Here is a 23,447-nt window from a genome sequence, read left to right on the forward strand (position 1 = left end):
TTTGCACAATGCAAATGTAAAACCATCAATTCCATGTCTGGGAAATTACTTTATACACATGGAATGATGTGGTTATAAGCTTATTAAACTGTCATATTATTTGTTGTAGCAAAGCAATGGAAACAAATGTCTATTGAGAAATTAGCTAGTAATTGATAAATAAAGTAGAGCACATTTATACACTAGAATACTATGAAGCATTAACTGTTGAAGATCTTTATAAATTGCAGGGAAGATATCTCTGAGATCAATTTTTTTAAGATTTTTATTGTATTTATTTGAAAGAGTTACAGAGAGAGAAAGAGAGGCAGAGGGAGTGAGAGAAGTCTTGCATTTGCTGGTTCACTCCCCAGTTGGCCGCAACAGCTGAAGATGCACCGATCCAAAGCCAGGAGCCAGGAGTTTCCTCTGGGTCTCCCACATGGGTGCAGGGGCCCAAGGACTTGGGCCATTCTCTACTGCTTTCCCAGGCCATAGCAGAGAGCTGGATCGGAAGTGGGGCAGCCAGATCTAGCACTGGCGCCCATATGCGATCCCGGCACTGCAGGTGACGGCTTTACCCACTACACCACAGTGCCAGCCCCTGAGATGAATTATTACTATGAAAAGAGTTTGATGTAGAACAGGATATGTTATTCATGTACAAAATGGGAGATGTATGGGTATTTTCTTAAGTGTTCATAAAATCATGAAAACAAGGCTAACCCACTCAAAAACAAAAAACAAACCACAAATGACAAAACAGTTAAGGATGACTTCCACATTATAGCTTTCATTATCTTACTTTTGAACTATGTGAATGTATTACATATTCTAAATAGTAATTTTAAAATATTTGCCTTTTAACACAGGTTGTAGGACTCATTTTCTGTAGTATATTGCCACCAGAAGTATATACTGTACACAAATATTTGCCTCATGTAGTGATCTGATAACTAAGGGTCAGAAAACAATAGGAAGGGTTTTTAATATGACCTTTCAATAGTCACATAAGATTTAAGATTTTTATTACTTCTTAGGCATAGATAAGCTTAAGATTTTCCCTTCTAAGTTCCTCCTTTTAGAGATGTAGAGGATTAGTCAATATTCAGCAAATATGTTTGCTGGTATTGCGGCAGAAAGACACTGTGCTAGCTATGCCTCGTGAAGGATGACTCAGAGAAAAATGGGAAATGAAATGTTGCTAGGCTTTGTGAGACCTGGACAATATAAGGAGTGTAAGTAAAATTCTTTACCCTTTGATAGTCAAGCATCTTTTATATCTGATCTTCCACTTTTTGTTTCTGCTGCTGTGCTTGCCTCTCAATGGAGTCCTCAACTCTGAGGCAGATTCCAATCAAATTTTCCAACACTGATTGCACACTGTGGTAGCCTTGTTCAGAAGTTGGGACCTAGAATTGGCATTCCTTGCCTATCCAATGAGGTCTTTCCAAAGGAATGATCAATTGATATATCTGCAGTGCAGCCCTAGGACAGATGGGCTAAGCAGTGCTTTTTTTTTTTTTTTTTTTTTTAAGATTTTATTTATTCATTTGACAGTGTTACAGACAGTGAAAGGGCGAGACAGAGAGAAAGTTCTTCCATCCATTGGTTCACTCCCCGAGTGGCCTCAATGGCTAGAGCTGCACCGATCCAAAGCCAGGAGCCAGGTGCTTCTTCCCGGTCTCCCGTGCAGGTGCAGGGGCCCAAGGATTTGGGCCATCTTCTACTGCTTTCCTAGGCCATAGCAGAGAGCTGGGTTGGAAGAGGAGCAGCCGGGACTAGAACCAGCTCCCATATGGGATGCTGGCGCCACAGGCAGAGGATTAACCTACTGTGCCACAGCACCAGCCCCTAAGCAGTGCCTTATATCTCTGTTCCATGTGCTAGAAATTCATACCCTTCATCTAAGAAAAACAGTGAAGCTTAGAGTTGCTTTTCAAATTGAGAAGGAGATCTGAAGAATGGACTAAATGAAAAATATCTTATGCTAGAATACACATCCCTTAATTCATCCCAGGGAAGAATAAAAATGATATTAAAGCTAAGTATCAGTCTTAGTACCAGGAAGCTTAAGTCAGGGGTTGCAGGCAAGCATTGAACCCAGGAACAATATCTGAAATTGGATGGGGGCATCTTAACCCCTAGGATAATCACCTACCCCTAAACAATGCAACAAGCAGGCTTGGGAAATGCCCTTGTTCCTGGTTAGGAATTTCTTCTTAAAAAGAAGTCCAAGTATTTAATGCTTTTAAAATTTCTAACTATGTAACTTGACTTCTTGTGTATTTAAATGTTTGATGAGTTGTTAGTTATACATGTTGGCTAGATAAATTGTCAGATTATTCTGATGACTGACTGACTTTAGGTTAATACATTTTGATAGTTAACCTCGTTTGAGATATGGTAAATAATACAATTTCTGCCCCTGTGTTTCAGTTAAATTGGGTAGAATAAGGACCAGCTTTAAGATTGTGTTGACCTTATCAGTGTCACTCAGAACATTGTTGTCTTGAATAGTAATGTGATGCATCATCTGTTGATGTCCATATGTGTTTGCAAATCTAATTTGATCATACTAAAAATAGGTCTTAAGCTTCCAGTGAGTTTCTTACATTAACAATGAGATAATTGGAAAAAAGTCATATCTGAAAATCCTATTTGTTTATCTACCAATTATATGAAATTAAGTATGCATACATACACATTGCTAAGAACTCAACAACTCAGCATCCTAGATTATTTTTAACACTGGAGTCTTCTTTTTAATGAGCCTGTTGGTTATTTGATATCTCACATCACTTTAGGATTAGGCTCTTTTTTTAAGGCTTTAGTAAGTTCAACTTTTTATTTAAGATTATTTAAAAGGCAGAGTTACAGGGGCCGGCACTGTGGCGTAGCAGGTATAGCCACTGCCTGCAGTGCTGGCATCCCATATGGGCACATGTTTGAGTTCCGGCTGCTCCACTTCCAATCCAGCTCTCTGCTATGGCCTGAGAAAGCAGTAGAAGATGGCCCAAATCCTTGGACCCCCGCACCTGCATGGGAGACCCGGAAGAAGCCCCGGGCTTCAGATAAGTGCAACTCTGGCAATTGCGGCCAATTGGGGAGTGAACCTGTGGGTGGAAGACCTCTCTCTGTCTCTGCCTCTCTCTATCTCTGCCTTTCAAATAAATAAATAAATCATTAAAAAAAGGCAGAGTTACAGAGAGAAGGAGAGGCAGAGAGAGAGAGAGAGAGAGAGAGAGAGAGAGAGAGACCTTCCATCTGGTGCTTCATGCCTCAAATGGCTGTAATGCCCTGGGCTGTGCCAGGCTGAAGCCAGGAGTCAGGAGCTTCTTCTGAGTCTTCCATGCAGGTGGCATGGGCCCAAGTACCTGTGCCGTCTTCTGCTGCTTTCCCAGGTGCTTTAACAGGGAGCTGGATAGGATCTGGAGGAGCTGGGATGTGAACGGGCACCCATATGGGATGCTGGCAAAACAGATGGTAGCTTAACCTTGTGTGCCACAATTCTGGCCCCTCAACTGTTTCTTATCTATAATTTCAAATATGTACACTGCTTATAATTTCTTTTTTCCAAAATTTATATACATAAGAAAAATACAGGATGAGATGAACAACCAAGTACCCACACATACACACATATACAAAATAGCATTTGATAATTAATACAGTACAATGATCCGTTCAGTTCTATTTTTAAAGTTTTTATTTAATGAATACATTTTTTTGTAGATACAACTTTAGGAATACAGTGGTTCTTTCCCTCGTACCCACCCTCCCTTCCCCAACTCCCATCCTACACCCCTCCCTCTCCCTCTCCCATCTCCTTCTTCATTATGATTCATTTTTAGTTTGACTTTATATATAGAGGACCAACTCCATGCTAAGCATAGACTTCAACAGTTTGCACCCATGCACACACACAACATATAGAATACAGTTTGGGAACAACATTTGCAGTTGATTCTCATAGTACAACTCATTAGGGACGGGGGTCCTATATGGGGAGTAAGTGCACAATGACTTCTGTTGTTCCTTTAACAATTAATACTCTTATTTATGACATCAGTGATCACCTGAGGCTCTTGCCATGGGCTGCCAAGGCCATAGAAGCCTTTTGTGACCATAGACTCCATCAGTATTTGGACACGGCCATAAGCAAAATGGGTACTCTCTCCTCCCTGCAAAGAAGAGTACCTTCTTCTATGATGACCCTTCCTTTCCACTGAGGTCTTACAGAATCTGTTCAGTTCTAAACCACAGGGTAGTAGATAACAGAAGGCAATAGAATATTGTTTTTAGTTAGGACATACACATTTATTTTACAATAATAGTATTATTATTAATAAAGGATAAAGAAACACATTCATTAAATGTTTCTAGAAGCATTTATCATATGAAATGTCTTTTTAAATCCTTGTGGCAAACCTGAAAATAGTCTTATATACATCTATAAGTGGGAAAACCAAGATAAAATTATTTAAGTTACACAATTAGGAACTGGTAAGAGCTGATCCATCCTAGTCCAATGTCCATATTCTTTCTGCCTCTCCATTGTATGCAGACAAGGTTGGCCTTTGCCTTACTACACTGGTAATTGGATCACATAATCCAGGACTGTCTTCTGGAGAATAATTGTGCTCAAAGCTCCAAAAGTACCTATTGAATCTATTATGATGTCATTTCCCAATATAAAAGTTATACCTCTAATAGTATATGGAGCTTTCAACATAATTTTTGAATTTTCTTAGCTGCTTAGCCTATATTTTGATAAGGTTGTAGATGAAAGTAGCCTCTCCAAGGTGATGTTGCTGTCTGCTGCAAGTACTCACATTTGCAAAATCATCCCTGTCTTATTCTGTGTCAGGCATAGTAGTTTTTTTGTTTTGTTTTGTTTTGGACTAAGTTATCATTGAAGGGAAAAGGAAAGCTTAAAAGAATGCTAGTGTCCATGTTTATGCTCCTGTCTCCCAAATCCTGAGATGCTGGACTGCGAGTGAGGGGAGGGATGTGCTTTTAGAAAAAGTTACCCATGTGACTTGACTTGTAACCTTCTGGCTTTCAGTTGACCAAGATGTTAGCAAGCAGCCCTTTTCCTGAAAATATCATTAATATCGGGTGCTATGTGGGATACAGGTACTTACTATAAAAACCAGGGGCACATGAGACAAGTTTGGAGAGGTAATGGTGAACACTAAAAATGAATTGTGTTTGGAAAGCATTCCACATAGAGGGGCCTTGTTAGCAGAGCCTCATGCCTTCTCTGTTCTCTACTCTTAGAAAGGTCCTTATCACAGATTTTCACAGAATCCATCTGTGAGGTTAGTATTTCCTTAAGATATTTGAATAAAGTATGGAAAATAAGTGTATAGTGAAGCAAAAAATTAATCAAAAAGCATAGTAGGCATCATCTTTTTAAAAAATACCTTTGTCTGTCTTGCCAGTGACCTTCCTGGAGCAAGTCCCAGTGCTCCCCTCGTAGTTCTTTCTCCTTCTTTTCTTTTGTCTCTTTTGACCTTTTTATATTTGTAGTTGTTTTAAGAACAGAAAAGCAAATCTTTTCCTGGTCTCAGGTGACTCCCATTAGCTCTTTGCTTGTTTTATGGACACTTGTACACCCAAAACTTCGCCTCACCTGATATCGGAGATGACCCCCTAAAATATACCAAAATGTGGCCCTTAAAGTTCCCCTGAAGCACCATCTGGGATGCCACTTGTGTTACCGGAATTTGGGGTGCCATACAATATCACCATATGCTTATTAATAAATCCCCAATATTAATAAGCCTGAGAGGGTTCTTGCTTAATATTTAGAGAAGAATTCTAAATACCAGCATCAATAAACAAGGCAGCATATGGTACATATTAAGCTTTTATTTAGTGAGAAAGATGCATAGGAGAGTGAGGGCTTTATTTGAGAGAGGTAAATCTGGGTTCATACCGAGCACCTGGAACCAGCCACATGGAGGAACATCTAGGCCAGGAAGCCTAGGGTGGGTGGCCTGAAGGCCATGCACCGAGCACCTGGAACCAGCCACATGGAGGAACATCTAGGCCAGGAAGCCTAGGGTGGGTGGCCTGAAGGCCATGCACCCTGGAGACGCAGGGCTACAGCAAGCCCCTCCTGGCAAGAGGCCAGGGAAAAAAGAAGGGCTGGACACACCGTGTCCCAGGCTTTTAACCCACTTCCAAAGGGGAGTGGTTAATTAACCTGATTGGCTGGTGGGCACCTAGGTGTGACCTGGTAGGGACATGAGGTCACATGGGGACTGGCGAAGGCGTGTTCTTCCAGCTCACAAACCTAATCAATTTTAGCCTGTATGCCTGCCTACTTCACACCCTCTTAGCTTCCTGGGTAGAGCCTGGGAAATAGACTGACAAAAGACAAATTAGCAGGAGAAAATAATGTGGATTCATGGTGTAAGAGAGCTAGCAAAATAAATAGCTGGCTGGATAAATGGTTCAAATAAGCTGATATATCTAATTTGGTAGAGGAAGGGGTACAGGGAGTCTTCCACAGAAAGAACAAAAGTTTGCTTAGAATAGACATTTGACTTTTCAGGAGAGCAAAGGAGATAGGAGCCAAGTTTGTGAGAATGTTCTTTTATGCAGGTGACTGCTCTTTCCTTCACAGCCATGAAACTCCCTGTGGAAAGTATATTTCTGATAGCTTTATTCTTAGTCTTCTTCCCTGTAGTAGCCATCTTGAAGCTGGAATGTATGCCTACCTTATTTCCCAGAAATTCATGCCTTTTGTCAGGTTAAAAAAGCTGTCAGAGGGTTGGATCTGTTGGATCTCAAATATCTCCAGGTTAAGGTATTTTTGGTACCACTGTAAGGAGTCAGATGGGTTAATAGACAGGGTGGTCCCCATGGAATTTGAGGTATAAAATGCTTGCTTCCCCCCAAAAGGTTATCATTAGCAAAAACAAAATGTTCTACCTAGGTCCATTGGAATCTCCAAATTTACCATGAGAATAGCAAGGGAGTGGTTTATTGTAAAAACAAGTTAGGTATCTCACCTTGTGATGCTAGACAGGATAAAGAATTGTAAATCAGGTCTATTGTTGGGGTTGTCTCCATCTTCTTGATTGACAATTTAGTCCCTGATATTGTACTTAAAAACCCCAGTGCCATGGGGTCCTTTGGGATTTGCTTCTCTTGCAGCATCCCCTCCCCCCCATGACACTCTGGCTGGAGATCTTTGACTCTGATATATCTTGCTTTTAAACCTTTAAATCTCACTTTTCTCTTTGCCTTGTCCACTTGGAAATTCTTCCATGTGAGACAAAGAACCGACTCTCTGCCACCATTTTCCCATAACACCACCTCTGATGTTCTGAGTGGTTCCTTGTGAGATCAGAGATGTGGTCTCTGGCAGTTTGCTCCATAGCAGGCCTTGCATTCACACTCACAGGATTTCTTAATGAACCTTAGTAGGTTTTTCAAGGCGTTTTACAGGACAATGTTCTCATTGAATAGAGCACTCATCTCTGGTGTTCTGATAGCTAGAATAAGCAAGTGTCCCATGTGTTTGGTCTGTATGCTTGCTGACAGTTGGTCACCTACCTCTGTGAATTTATTTATTTTCTTTGAATAAATTCAGTTTGGCTGTGAGTTCATAAAGAAAACAAAAGAATAAGCAAATATCGCTGTAGAAATTAAATAATTTAGATTTTACTGGGAAGTTGTTGAAGGCTTTTGAGTAGAAAAATAACTTGCAAAGTGGTGTTTATCTGAGCAGTAAAGTGTGTATTAGAAGATGCAGATATTTGATAATAAAGATTTATAGTAATGATAATAATAAGTTGAATATGAGGGTATTTCAAAGAAATTCATGGAAAATAGAATTAAATAAGCTTATTTTGGTCCAAAAACATTTTGATCCATGCATCATTTTTTCATAGTGAAACCTTTTTGCTTATTAACATTTCCAAAGTTAATAAGCTGTGTGGACTCTTGCCATGTATTCACAGAAGAATTCTGAATACTGGCTCAAATAGACCAGGAGACATGGTAAGTTTTTAAGCTTTTGTTCAGTGTGTGAAATGCATAAGAGAGTGAGGGCTCTATCTAATGGAGAAAGCAAAGTCTGGAAGTAAGTGGGGATCTGTACCAAGCAGAGAACAGGCCAGGAGCCACGTGCAGCAAGCGTTTGGTTATGAGCAGCCACAAACAGGTTATCACAGATAGTGAAGTGAAGGCAGAGAGCCAGAGAGCAATTTTGGGGCACTCTTCTCCTTTTATATGCTTTCCAAAGGGTCATGGTTACTTAGTCTGATTGGCAAGTGGACATTCAGGAGAGATCAGATAGAAGCATGAGATCATACAGGGGCCTGGTGGAGGGTGTGGTCTCCATCTTATAGACCTAATTGGTTTTATTCTATTTGACTGCCTATATCAATAGTACACTTTTTCTGTGAACTTCCTGAAGACCCCCTCTATGCATGGATTTCAAAATCTTTGTACCAAAATAAACTTATCTTTTAATTACATTTTCTTTTTTTTTAAGATTTATTTTTATTTATTTGAAAGAGTTACACAGAGAGAGAAGGAGAGGCAGAGAGAGAGAGAGAGAGAGCGAGCAAGGTCTTCCATCTTCTGGTTCCCTCCCCAGTTGGCTGCAATGGCCAGAGCTGCACCTATTGAAAGCCAGAAGCCAGGAGCTTCTTCCAGTTCTCCCATGCAGGTGCAGGGGTCCAAGCACTGTGCCATCTTCCAGTGCTTTCCCAGGCCATAGCAGAGAGCTGGATCAGAAGTGGAGCAGCCGGGTCTTGAACTGGTGCCCATATGGGATGCCAGCACTACAGGCAGCAGCTTTACCGGCTACACCACAGTGCCGGCCCCTTTAATTACCTTTTCTACAGGCTTTTGTAGTACCCTTGTATTACATATCTTCATTTGTGTGTGTCCCCTTTCATATAAAAATAATACACTTAAATAACCCTAAAAGTACTATTGATGTAGGCAGGCATACAGGTAAAAATTGATTAAGTCTGTGCGCTGGAAGACCACGCCTTCACCATGCCCCTGTGTGACCTGATGCTCCTACCTGGCCACACCTGTGCACCTACTGACCAATCAGGTTAGTTAACCACTCCCCTTTGAAAGTATATTAAAAGCCTGGGACATGGTGTGCCTGGCCCTTCCTTTCTTTGGCCTTTTGCCAGTGTGGGCCTGTGGGGCCCTGCACTTCTAGGGCGTATGGCCTTTGGGCCACCCATCCCATGCTTCCTGGCCTAGATGCTCCTCCACATGGCTGGCTCCTGGTACTCGGTATGAATCCAGATTTACCCCTCTATTTTAGACAGGGCCCTAACTCCCTATGCATTTCTCTTACTGAATAAAAGCTTAAAAATGTACCATGCTGCCTCATTTATCCGTGCTGGTATTTGGAATTCTTCTCTGAATATTAGGCAAGAACTGATACAGGCTTATTGATATTGGGAATTTATTAATAAGCATACAGTGATATTGTATGGCACCCCAAACTCTGATTTCATGTGGCACCCCAAATGGGACTCGTGGGGAACTTTAAGGGGACCATATTCCGGCATCATATTTTAGGGGGGGCGATCCTGATACCACTATGGCCATTCACGAGGAACCTTAACAAAACTATTTCTAAATTGCCCCAAAACCGTTTCCTAGACTTTTGAATCCATATATTAGAAAGGTTAGGTTCCCTGCCCGACATCACACAGTGGAGGAGTCAAGATTCCTTCCAGGTTTGCCAGACTTTTATCTTTGCCCCATGTGAGGGCCACAGCCCTGGAAAAGAGTGGGACAAGGAGAAAAACAAATGGAATAAGGATGAAAAGATCAATACCATAGCTTGATTGATTGATATGATTACTTTAATTGACATTATTATTGCTTCAATACTGATAGTATAGTATATAATATATTGAAGGTATTACTTTGATGATTGACCTGGTGACTACTAAGTGCTTGGATTGAGGAGACTGGAATAAAGCCAATATTATGCCAAGGATGCCCAGTTTATTGGTCTTTTGACAGAAATTGCGAGAGACAGAGGAGGAGTTAGTCTATGGGAAAGGTGACAATCTGATCAACTTTAGGCATGATAAGTTAAGCTAATATCATTATCTTTTAAAAAAGGTTTGATATTAAATTTTAATATACTCTTAAGTGTACAGTTTAGACACTGAGTATACTTAAATTTTAGCAGACACATTCCCTCCACTTGAGGAATTCCAGGCTTACTGATTAGGAGACACACCCATATATTTAATACCTAGAGAATAATTTTGAGGCAGTTTGTTGAGTGAATCCATTTCTGTCACCATAAGGAAGAAGAGGCTTGTGGTTCACAGAGGTCCTGGAAACACTCAGGCTTTTGGGGGTGAGAATTCCTGCTCTAAATGGGAGGAGTGATGGTATGGACTCCACGTACAAACAAACTTGCCCTAGCTGCTACAGAACTCCACACGCTGAGGAATACATGCGAAGAGCAGCAGAGCAGGAACCGCATTTCCCCCTGAAGTCTGGAGCCAGAGCCCTGGTGGCCTGGGCCTGAGGGTGGTTCCCCTGCAGCTTCTCTGCAGGGGCCTCCTCTCAGCAGAGTCTCTCTCCTGCTTTGTGCCTCTTCACTGTTTTGAACACTCCATCTAAGTAAACAGAGCATGGACTGAACACATTCTTCCTCTCTGGTTATTTGCATTTTAAGCCCTTTATCTCTAGCTATAGATTGAAAGGCTTTGTCTCCAGTTAAAGGAATTTCAAGCAATTGCAGCTAGATGGATGAGATTAGATTTGGTCCTGAGGGGCTCCTTTTTGTCCCTAAAAATCCTGGTATTGTCAGTTGTACTAGACCTAGACATGAATAGGCTTTGTTCTGGCACTGTTCTATAAGCCTTGTGGAAACATGTATGCCTACTGTGACTACCACTGTCAAACACTGTAAAATGCTCACCTATTATTTTTTCAAAAGTGCCCCTCTATCTTTCCATTTTATTCTTTGGAACTTCTAAGTTATCTGTTGGTGTCTTTTCTATCTTTTACCTGCTTGTTAGTGGCTTTTTCCTTTGTCTTGTAGATGAATTCTTTAGTATCATCTCTAATTTTTACTCTGATATCTTCATAGCAAGAGTTACCTTTTCAGTATTTTTTGATGGTTATATTTTAGTTCCATTTTCATATCTGTTATATTTTTCAAATTTCTTATATCTAATTCCACTCTTTTTGTGTCCTAAGTTGATGGTTTGTTTTAAGGAAAAAACAATGTGTCACTTTCCATTTCAAGTGTTGACATGCTTATTTTAAAGTTTTTGTTGGTATTAGGTAAAGGTAGCTTAATTTTTGTGAATTCATGCTTTACAAATTAATTTAGTTGGTTTTCTTTTTAGTATTAACATGATTTAAGCTTGGTTTTTGAGGCTTATTTTTGTTTAAATTTTATGTATTTATGTGGATAAAGAGAAGGAGGGAGGAGAGAGCCAGACTTGGGGAGAGAGAGAACATGCACAAGAGAGCACCAGGGTTCTTCCATTCGCTGGTTCTATCCCCGAAAGCCTGCAATGGCCAAGGTTGGATCAGGATTAAGGCCAAGAACTAAAGCAAGGTCTCCCTCGTGGCAGGCAAGAACCATTAGTACTGCCTCTCAGGGTCTGCAGGAGCAGGAAGCTGAAGTCAGGAGCTAGATTAGGGAATCCAACCCAGGTCCTCCAGTGTGGGAAGTGGCTGTCTTAACTAAATACCTGCTCTAGGCTAATTTTTAATTGGGTTTTAGGATTTTTTTGTTGTTGTTTCTCTTTGATCTTTCTTTTTGTCTCTTGCCACCTTCCCTAAGTAGTGTTTTTTTCAGTTCCTTTACTTGTTCCTCCAGGACTCTAGTACTGAATCAGGTATTTGAAGGGAATCAGATTAGGCCACCCCAAAATGTGCCCCTTTAGCATAAGAATTATTTTGAGCTGAAGGTCAATTGAGAAGCAGCACATGCAGGAAGTGATCTCTGCCCACCTCCTTTTTGCCTAAAAGCAGAACATGAATTTCCATTGGTAAAGGTGCTCCCTTCCCGACTCTGTACTGGGAAAAGAACTACTCTTACCACCAGTTATGAGAAGTCATAGCCAACATGAGTTGCGGAAATAAGTTGCAGTGCATCGCTCGTATTCCTTGATTGCCCAATATGTTTCCTAGTCCTCTCCCTTCTTTTCTATAAGCTCCTATGCATATAAATATCAATAAAAACTATGACTTTTCTCTTGATATTCACAGGCCCTCAGTGACTGAAGTATGAGGACAGAAGAAAAAGTTTTTCCTCTCTGACATATTAATCTATGTAGAACCTTCTTCTCATAGTGAAGCCTGCAGGGCTAAAGTCTTGGTTTAGTTAATGATGAAGAGGCTGGGTCTATGCTCTTCTATCCTGTCTGGATCCATTTTTTGAAATAAGGTCATAGTTCCTTTAAGTGGGTTGGCAACAACCTTGGCTACTCTTACCTGGCATGCAAACCCTATCTTAGACCCAGACTTTCATGGTTCCAATTTTCCAGCTCACTTGTGGTTCCCTTTACAAGGGCCTTAATAATGCTACTTTACATTTGTCTCATTCTCTGGCCCCAAATAATATTTATCTTCTGTTTGATCGTAAATCTTTGGTTCTTTTTTCCTATTTAATGTAGCTTAGTGCTGCCATACTCTGTCTTGAACCGAAGTCCTTCTATTGTGTTTATTTTTACATTTTAGGCTTATCTTTAAGTCTCTCAAATTCAAATCTATATATAGTAATATATATTAAAGTATCATAATAATTAATATTAAATATTAATGGCATTAGTAAGAAATCCAAATAAGGCTATGTGGCTTGGACAAATGTGATAGCATTGAAAAGGCATACCTCACTATTTTGTGTTAGAACTGCTTGTGGTTTTCCAACTTGGAGAGAAGCCAGGGACATTTTTCTTAGTAACGTGCATGTTGTTTATACCCTTAGGCTTTACGGACCAATTTAAAATTAACCAGCGATTGCAAAATGTTGAGTTCTCTGCAACAATTTTATGTATTTTCACCCCACAAAAAATTTCCCATCCTCCAACCCAATTATCTGAGGATGTAGTTTGTACGAATGAAAGTAACAATACCCTTAAATACGTTGCAAATCCTGAGACCATTGTTTTCAGTGCAAACTTCAAGCTTCCTTTTCCATAAAGACTGTACCACACTGTATCTGTTTCAGTTGAACTTGGCAAAGTCTCAAATAGAATTGGAACCATGATTTGGCTTAAAAGTTTCCAGTTCATGTCAAAGTAGTAATGATGAAGAGCAATATACGTATATGATTTATATTCTGAGGTACATATTTTACATATATGTCTTAAAATATTTTGTTGATCTCATTCATGTTCAGGTTTTGAGAAAGTATGTCTGTATATCTGAAGTAGTGTGACTAATTATCTCTACATGCATTTATCATTAAATAAACCTCAGAGGAGACAGAAAGATTGTTTACTTAAGCAGCACAATACAGGGGATGGTAGATAGCTCTAGAACACAGGATTACATTGCCAGAATGGCACTATTTATTAAGCTATGATAACGCTAATGTTCCTCTTTGATGTATAGCATGTGTGACTTCAGCTGAACTTGTAGAGAGCCTTAAGGATGTTTCATTGAACATTTAGTATGGCAGCCAGCCAGAATACATTTAGCTTAAGCCCAGATGACGGGCTGGTAATGAGGTAGTGATTGATGACCACAGCTTCCTTATGAAAACCTGCTTGATATGCTGGGGGGGAAAAGCATTGCCAGCTCTTTTCATTTCACTCCCTGTTATATTAGTTATTTTTACTGTGGAAGAAGTTACATGTGCTTGTGCTTATGCATTCTTGGCATCACTTTTAGATTACAATCGAGTGGTGGTATGGAATTTTAGAAGCCTAGCCCTGTGGGTATATTTATGTATAATTCAAATCTCAATTTCAAAGGGATTTTTAAAAATCATTTTTAAAAACTATCACTGTGTTATCCATAAAATGCTCTGATTATGCATCTTTTTAATGTTATGGTTTCTCTGACTCTGTTGCCACCCCCCACATACACAGTGTTATAAAGCTCTCCCCATCCTCATACTTTAAAGAAGAAATTTGTCAAAATTGCTAAATACATTTATTTCCAGGAAACCCTGCTTTTAATTATTTTTACATTTTAGTAGTACATGAATGTGTGTCTTTTCCTAAATATAATGTAGGAAAATTATTGTCATCCATTTATATACATGAAACTCCTTGGATGTAGTTGTGAATGAAATGTTCCTTTGAAGCACCTTTTGTCTTTTGTCTATCTTTTTATTGTTTTATGCATCTGCTCTCTTACTCTGTCAACATAAATCATTTCTCAGATTGGTTTCACATAAGTGCTTATGATTGCAAAATGCCACTTGCTAGAATGACCACTTTGGTTGCCTACTGACCTGGGACAAGGTGGAGCAACCCCAAGATTGACATTTCACCCTTAATAAATCTTGCTTGTTGAAATGCCAACAACAAATAAGCTTGCAGAGATTGACAAGAGAAAATAAACCATTCTTTGAGCCGGCTTCATTGTGGCTGGCTGGGCTTTCAATTTTGCCAATAAGAAGAGAATTTGTACCCTTTTGTGCCTTGCAGCCGTCACTCCTTTGGGCTTGGAGTGCCCAAACAGAATGCCCAAACCACCTGATTCCAATTCCATCATTGAGACAGCCCAGAAAATGACAGTTTGAAGTAGCTGGGAAATCCTACTGAGACGCCTGTCTCTCGCATTAGGTGTGATGTCTGCAAAATGAGAATCAGTTAAGTCTGCTCTCAGAAGCCTGCTTCATGCTTACATTTTTGTTGTTTCTACTACCTCCATTTCTTCAATTATTTAAGTTATTAGAGATCCTGAAATGAAACAAATTGAGACAAGAAGAGTATTAGTGTCCCATTGAGGCCAGGCTTATCTCTTGAAGCTTTTGATAATACTGCATATTGGCGGGCTTTGTAAAGGGCAGGAAGTTGTATTGCCACTATAATTCTTTACTTTGCTCCCTATCAAAAATAGTAGCAAAATCAGAGTTGTACCAAAGTAGATACTCCTTCCTATTATAGAACTTATCTTTTATTAATAAGTTGCTTACCACTATTACCACCAAACTGTACTTTCTTACTGAAGATAAAGAAACTTGTTATTTACTGGGGAAAGTTTCTGGTAGCAAAAACTTGACCTGAAATGAATTATTTACAAGTTTAGAAGAAAGACTTGCTAAGTCAATGCTACAGCTGAGAAATAAGCCAACACTTTCTCCAGAACAGCTTGAAGCTGACAAAACACTAAGCTCTGAGGTCCTAGAGAAGCAGCAGTTCAGGTTCTTGTTAGCTTTGAGCTGCAGGAGAGACAACCCTGGCAGAAGGCTCAGAGGAGGGATGAGCCCCCCAAGAGGGGGATGTGAAGGGAGCTAGAAATAGCATGACTGAAAAGTCACGGAGAAATAGAGCAACACCAAATTAGACGCCGAGAAATAGTGAGGCATACCAAATAGTTACAGAAATTTAGGAAGTAACAGAACAAAATGAACAAAAATAAATGGTTAAATATGGAAAATGGGAAGTGAAAAATATTTCACAGAAAACTTTCTAACAAAATAAATAAAATGTTAAGTACAAAATTGCTATCACCTTTGTATTGCATTTCTGTAGTTCCTGATAGCATCTTTATAAGTTTTACTCAATTCTCACAGCCCTGGGTAGAGATTTTATTATCTCCCTTTTACAAGTGAGTAATAAATTTATTTGCATAAAAACTACTCTCTTTAATTCCTGATTTCTGAAACCTGCTCATAGAATTTGCTGAATATGCTGATATGGGACAAAGATTGCTAACATTTTATATAATTTTGTGGTATGTAAGAGCTGTGCAGCACTATTTTAAAATAGGTTTTCAGAAGTGGTTTCTCTGAGGAGGTCATTTGAGTAACTGAATTATGTGACAATATCAGTCATGCTTGGCTTTACTCAATTTGATAAAATATAGCTGTATCAAGATAAGTAAGGGGGCAGTATGATACGACAGTGTAGATGGAGGAGGTACTCAAAGAATTAATGCCTCTGTGAGCAGCCTTGAAACAGTGACTGATGCCCCTCCATCTGCCAGCTTCCTGATATCTGGAGTGGGATGGTTTGAGGCTGTGTTTTTTATTGGACCTGGGAATCCTTACCAAGACAGTAGAACAAATTCGTCATTTATTTTCTCCCCCACCCTGCCTCACCCACACCCCCACAGATGTTTCCTGGGATTATCTTCCAAATAAATATTTGCATACTTGCACTTGATTTCTTGTCTCTGGCTCTGCCTCTGGGATATCCCAAACCAAGGCAGTGATAGCGATGTAAGTGGTAAGAATTTGGCTGGTTCAGCAAGCCAGTTAGAAGTGAGAATGGTAGGATTTACTCATAGATTAAATACGGGGTGGGAAGAAAATAGAAAATTAGGGAAATAGGTCATTTGCTTTTTTGCAAAGATAACTATTAAAAGCAGAAGTAACCACAGCTAACTTCTGTGAAGGTTGGTAATCATGAGGCTATCTTTTAATGCTGTCATGCATCTTCCATCTAAGGAGGTATCCCTCATTCCTTGTGATTGCCGCTTCCTTCAGTCAGGAACTAGAGGCTGGGTTTGAACTCAGGTGTCTCATTCCAGTCTGAGCACAAAACCTGTATGCTCTTTTGGGCACACAGTGCATGGGCCAAACAGTAAGATCAGCATACATTGTTATTCACTAATTCTATTCGCATGTAACAAAGTTGTGGTCCTGAATTTTTCTTCTAACCATATTTGTTTTCACTCGTGTGCATGTACATGTGCAAAGCATTTTTATAAGTCTACTTGGGACTTGGCTATTATTTCACAAATCGTGGCCCTTCTTATCTCATAAAATTTAGGAAGAAGTAATATTATTATCCTCATCATTATCATTGGCAAGATTTCTAAGTGGTACTGAATTTCCTATAATTAACTGTTACTTGATACAATTGTTTGAGAATATTACTGCATGCTTGATTGCAGGACCTAAAGCAGCAGGCAATGTATGATGATGCCGAAGGCATCTTCTCTTATTACTAGTTGATTTCCAAATGACAATTTAGCTGATAATGTCTTGGAATATTTCCTTTTGCATACACAGTGAGAGAATTACTGCATAATGGGTATTGTCTGAGGATGCAAAAAGTTTAACCAAAGTCAAGTTGCTTCGAAATCAAGGTATAGGGCATCGTGGTGAGGACACAGAGGGAGTAAGATGATGAAGAATGTGATAATAGGTTCTTAAAGCAAAATTTCTCTTGGACTCTAGAGTCTGAATAGACATACTGGAGAACCTGGAAAATGTGATGGCTCAACACAGGAACCAAGTTCTTTTGAGGATTTGGTCCATGAAAGTGACCAAGGTTTCTAAGATTCATCCTGTCATTGATAAACCAGCTAAGCCATGGTACTTTGTTATGGCAGTTTGAACGAAGACATATTGGAGGGGCCAGGATTGTGGTACAGCAGGTTAAGTCTCTGCTGCAACACTCGGCGTCCCACATGGGCGCCAGTTTGAGTGTCAGCTGCTCCGATTCTACCCAGCTCCTCGCTAATGCACCTAAGAAGAAATCACTTGATGGCCCAAGTACTTGGGTCCCTGTAATGCATGTGGGAGACCAGGAAGGAGTTCCTGACTTCTGGCCTCAGCCTGGCCTAGCCTCAGCCATTGCAGCCATTTAGGGGGTTGGGGTGAACCAGCAGATGTAAGATCTCTGTCTTTGTCTCTCTCTCTCTCTACCTCTGTCCTTCTCTCTCTTCCTTTCAAATAAATAAAGAAATAAATCTTTTAATAAGAGACATATTCTTGCAGAGCAATGGACTTCTTTCTACTTGTTGAACTCTTTGAGTTTTTTTTTCCTGTTTTTGTTTTGTTTTTAAATTTTATTTAAGGAATGCAAATTTCATGCATTTCATTTATACAAATTTAGGAAGATAGTGATTCTTCCCACCCATACTCTGATGCTTCTTCATCCTTCCTCTCCTATTCCCATTCTTATTTTTTTACAAAGATGTATTTTTAGTTAACTTTATACTCATAAGATTAACTCTACACTAAGTAAAGAGTGAAAAAAATAGTATGAAAAAAAAAAAAACTGTCCCACAAACATCACAAAAAGCCTGTTCAAAATCATCATATCTCAAAGTGTCAGTAGAGGAGTATTAAACCTGTTAATATAAGGTAAATTGAAAATACATTATCATAAAAATTAAAAGAATAAAAGAAAGGAGGAAGGGAAGAAGATATGGATAGAGGGAAGAAATATTATATTCTTAGAATTATATCTATGAAATACATGAAATCTGTCCTCTTATTAATAAAAAATAACTTAAAAAGACATATTGGAAAGGCACTTCAACCAATTTGAGCTCAAATTTCCTCTTAAATAAACTAAGAATAGGAACATATTTCATGGAGATAGTTTGCAGTTTACTAATTGAATGTAAGTCACCTAGATTTCTGATGTACAATATATATCTCAGGAAGCAAAGTTCCCTCTACTCGCTTCCCTCTGTGTGTCACTCCACTTTGATATTCATCAGCCTAACATAGAAAGGAGACCTGCTAAGACTTGATTCTTTCCACCTGGGAAAATCAAGTAAGTAATAACTGATACTGATTTAATATTGTTTTGGGAGACCATTATTTGTGGTGGAATATATGTCAATCACATTTGGAAACTATAACACAAAGAAATATGAGAACAGATATGAACTGATTTTTCAGTTGGGTTGAGATCTTTGGAAGAGCTTAGAAGTCATTTTTTTTTTTTCTTTCATTTGAAGTAGCAAACTGTGGTCTTTGGAAGCATTCACTTTCAAATTTAATTGGAATTAAAATATTCTTAAAACAAAATACTTGAAGTGACTGGATGTTTACATGAATTTTCCCATTACTTTAATAGTTGTTTTCTCAGTTAAGTTATGTTGACATCATTGACATTTAAAAATAATTACAACTCTGATAGAATTTAAAACATATTTTCCCATTGATTTGTTTCATCAAACATTAGTAAAATGCTTACAAAATCTAAGAGACTGCATTTGGCACTGTGGGAAATACAAATTTACCTACTTAATAAGTATTTATACATTTATTTTTGGCATCACAGATAGAGTGACCAATAGCAAAGGAGTAGGCTCTGGCCTCACACTGTCCATGGTCCAGTGGTGACAAGAGTAAAGAGACAATCTTTCCTATTGTTGATCTGTGAAATGATGCAAAGTGGGCAATGATTTATTGCTGTGTTTGGGATTCATCTTTTGCCACAGCCTACAAGAACTCCCTCCTCCGTTTTCCAATTCGCTTCTAGTGACGTCACAGTTACTGTATGAGGTTGCAAAATTTTGAAATTGATAATTGTTATATCAGAGCATTATATCACTTTATAACAAAGCACCAAAGACTGGTTTTCTCACAACCCCAGAGACTTGAAGTCTGAGATGAAGGTATTAGCAGCACTATTTCTTTTGTAGCTTCTCCTTGTGTCAAAGACAGCTATTTTCTTTCTGTGTGTTTGCATAGTCTAGTCTCTGTCCTAATTTCTTCTTCTTTTCAGGATACCAGTCATATTGGATCAGGGACTCTCCTAATAACCTTAATTTTAACTTAATTATATTTTCAAAGAGCCTGTCTACAAATATAGTTACATTCTGAAGTACTGGGAGTTAGGACTTGAACATATGAATTTGAGGAGACATAACTCAGTGTATAACAATTACCTTCCTGTCTATCATATCAAATCAGTCTATCATTATTTGATATCTTTTTTTTTTTAATTCTCTTGCCTCTGCTGCTGTAATCCTGAGCTTATAATAACCAGTGTTTTCTTAAAGGAAGCCTCTCTATTAGAATTTCCACTTTCATTTCATCCTTGGTGTGGTTTGAATGTGTTCACCAGAAGTTCATGTATGAGTAAGTTAATTGCCAATATTACAGTAAAAAGAGGCAGTAAAAACAATTTCAGAGGCAATTTTTTTAAAAGATTGATTTATTTATTGGAAAGGCAGAGTTACAGAGAAGCAAAGAGAAAGAGAGAAAGAGGTCTTCCATCCACTGGTTCACTTCCCAAATGGCTGCAACGGCTGGAGCTGGGCCAACCTGAAGCCAGAAGCCAGGAGCCTCCTCTGGGTCTCCCATATGCGGGCAGGAGCCCAAGGGCTTGGGCGATCTTCCAGTGCTTTCCCAGGCTACAGCAGGGAGCTGGATTGGAAGTGGAGCAGCTGGACCCGAACTGGCTCCTATATGAGATACCAGCACTACTGGCAGTGACTTCACTGCTATGCTACAGTGCAGGACCCCGCAATTGTTTCATGAGGACAGAGCCCCCGTGAATGGATCAATGCCTTTCCCACGGGAGTGAGTTAATTCATGGTTACCGCCGAAGAAGATTGTTATAAATTGAATCTTCTCCTTCTCACTTCACCCTTTGCTCTTCTCCCATACTGCAATGCAGCATGAGACCTCAGAAGAAACCTAGCAGATTCGGGCACCATGCTTTTGGTCTTCCCAGCTTTTGGAATCATGAGTTAAAACAAACTTCTCTGTTTTGTAAACTGTAAAGTCTCACATACTCTCTTGCAGCAATAGCAAACGACAAAGACAATTCTTCCAGCTACAATTCTTTCCCAGAAGATCTTTGTATAGGCCGGTGCCGTGGCTCACTAGGCTAATCCTTCGCCTGTGGTGCCGTGCTGGTTCTGTCCTGGTTGCTCCTTTTCCAGTCCAGCTCTCTGCTGTGGCCCAAGAGTGCAGTGGAGGATGGCCCAAGTGTTTGGGCCCTGCACCTGCATGGGAGACCAGGAGGAAGCAGCACCTGGCTCCTGGCTTCGGATTGGCGCAGTGCGCCAGCCGCAACATGCCGGCCGTAATGGCCACTTGAGGGGTGAATCAACAGAAAAAGGAAGACCTTTCTCACTGTCGAACTCTGTCTGTCCAAAAAAAAAAAAAAACAAAACTATGCATAATGTGTGTATATGTGTGTATGTATTGTTTTTAAATCAAACCTCCTTCATCTATTGCCTATAGCTAATGCTCTGAGTATTGGTAGCAACTAAACTTCATGTATGCAAATTTATTTCCTGTAATTCTACAATGAATGGTCTCTCTCTTGAACTCTTTGCTTATGCTTTGTTCTTTTCCAACCAGATCTTCCTCTTTCAAATTCATCTATGCAAGTCTTAGCTCCTTTTCTGATTTTACGTAAACATCATCCTTTTATGAATCCTCTCCTTGATTTCTCTAATCTTGTTTCATTACATTTCTTCTCCACTTTCACCACACTATGTACTATGTAATTTAATATTTATTTATAGTGTTGTACTATATACTCACTCTTCTTACAGCTTTATCTTTTCTTCCCCATTATATTTTATGTAAACATTATTTTAAAAATTTTAGGTTTACAGGATTACTACAAAGATACTACAGAATTGCCATATAATTCAGTGTTTCCTCTGTTAATGTATTACTTTAGTGTGTTATTGTTTTAATACACGAACAAATATTAATACGGTATTGTTGATCGGGGTCCATCCTTCATTCTGGTCATCTTAGTTTTTGGCTGCTGTACTTTTCATATTCCAGATTCTCATCCAGGACCCACGTTATGTTTAGTGCAGATATTTCCTTGTGCTCCTCTTGGTTGTGACAGTGTCTCAGATTTCCTTTATTTTTGATGGCCTTGACAGTTTTCAAAATTTCAGTGAGGAATTCTTTTCCGAATAAGCCTCAGTGGGGATGTTTCTGATGTTTTGCTGTTGATTACATTGGGGTTATGAGTGTTTGGATAGAAGAACAGAGGTCAGCTGTCATTTTCATTACATCATGGCACATCAGAGGTTTACACTATCAGTGTGCCTCATCATACCTGATGTAACCCTTGATCACCCTGCTGAACTAGTACACTTCAGGCATCCAGCATAAAGTTACTCTTTTTATTTACTTATTTATTTTTACTGTTTTCATTCTGTTCTATTTGGAAGGAAGTTAGTATAAGCAAGCCACACTACAATTGAGCAGTGGGAATTTATGTAGAATATCTTCATCAACTGTAGAAATATGGACTCAAGAACATTTATTTCATACTTTGGGTTATATAGCCTACTATGTATTTTGTTGCTCAAATTGTTCTAGCTATGGCCATAAGAAGTTTAAGTTAGCTCCTATACCCTTTAATGTGTCTTCGACATTGTGTGTATGTGTGCGTTTTAAGTACCTAGTGTCTGGCACTTCAAAGATGCTCTAGGTTCATGGTTGTTTTTTTTTTTTTTTTTTTTTCTGCCCCAGTCCTAGATTCAGCCATTTTTCCAAGGAGCACTGATCCCTTTTATTGACAAATTGCATTAAGAATCAAGATCTCAGGGCTCCGTGTGCTCGTTGCTTCTGCAATGCTGTTGCTTTCTAGGCCATTTCAGCTAGCAGAATAAGGAGATATGTGTGTTTCCTACTTATGGTTATACTCATATAATATAAATATTTCTAAATGTAAGCACACATGTATATATGTGTATATGATGTTAAATATAAGTTCATGTGGTGTCTCCAACTCAATCCGTTACCCCACAGACCCTCTAGCCTCTTCCCCTTACTTTCCTGTATCCTTCACCTCCAACAATGAGAAAACTGATTCCTGTCATCCACCATCAATTTATTTAATTGTAAAATTCCAGTGTACATGTATAAAAGCATTAAAATTATTCATACTCGCACTTTAACCTATTAAATGTGAAATAATGTATAAGTGCAAAATCTTTAGCGTATTTTAGTAGTATTAAAGGGACCTATGGTTTCCAAAATAATTAATATTTTTATTGTTTTGAATCAAATTTGAATTTCATTTGATATCCAAAAGACATGGCAGCTTCTTGTACTGCCATACCCATCAATATGAATTCAAATAGACTGTATATATGGACAAACGTGCCAATTATTAGATAGCTGACTTTGAATGAAATACTAGATAGATTTTTTTATTTTGTGAAACATCTCTAAATAAAATGAAAATATAATTATCGTATAAAGCATTATGCAAGTAGGAGATTCTTTTTAAAAAATGTTTATTTATTTATTTGCAAGTCAGAGTTATAGAAAGAGGGAGAGGGAGAGAGAGAGATTTTATGTCTGCTGGTTCACTCTCCAGATGGCTGCAACAGCCTGGGCTGGACAAGCTGCAGCCAGGAGCCAAGATCTTCATTTGGGTCTCCCATATGGGTATGGGGGCTCAAGCACTTGAGCTGTCTTCCACTTTTTTCGCAGGCACATTAGTAGGGAGCTGGATCAGAAGTAGAGCAGCTGGGACTCAAGCAGGATCCCATATGGATTGCCTACACTACAGATGGCAGCCTAACCCACTGCACCACAGTGCCAGCCCCTGATGACTTGTAAAATTAAAGAATGATAA

General features: G+C 39.1%; 1 protein-coding gene across 2 annotated transcripts in view; it reads left to right on the plus strand.

Annotated features, from left to right (window-relative positions):
* The window catches only part of DPYD (dihydropyrimidine dehydrogenase), a 962,084-nt gene that overhangs the window by 341,876 nt on the left and 596,761 nt on the right, over positions 1-23,447 (plus strand). The gene's annotated exons all lie outside the window — the stretch shown is intronic.

The sequence above is a fragment of the Oryctolagus cuniculus genome, chromosome 7 (genome assembly GCF_964237555.1).
Source record: "Oryctolagus cuniculus chromosome 7, mOryCun1.1, whole genome shotgun sequence".
In the NCBI taxonomy this organism is placed as follows: domain Eukaryota; kingdom Metazoa; phylum Chordata; class Mammalia; order Lagomorpha; family Leporidae; genus Oryctolagus; species Oryctolagus cuniculus.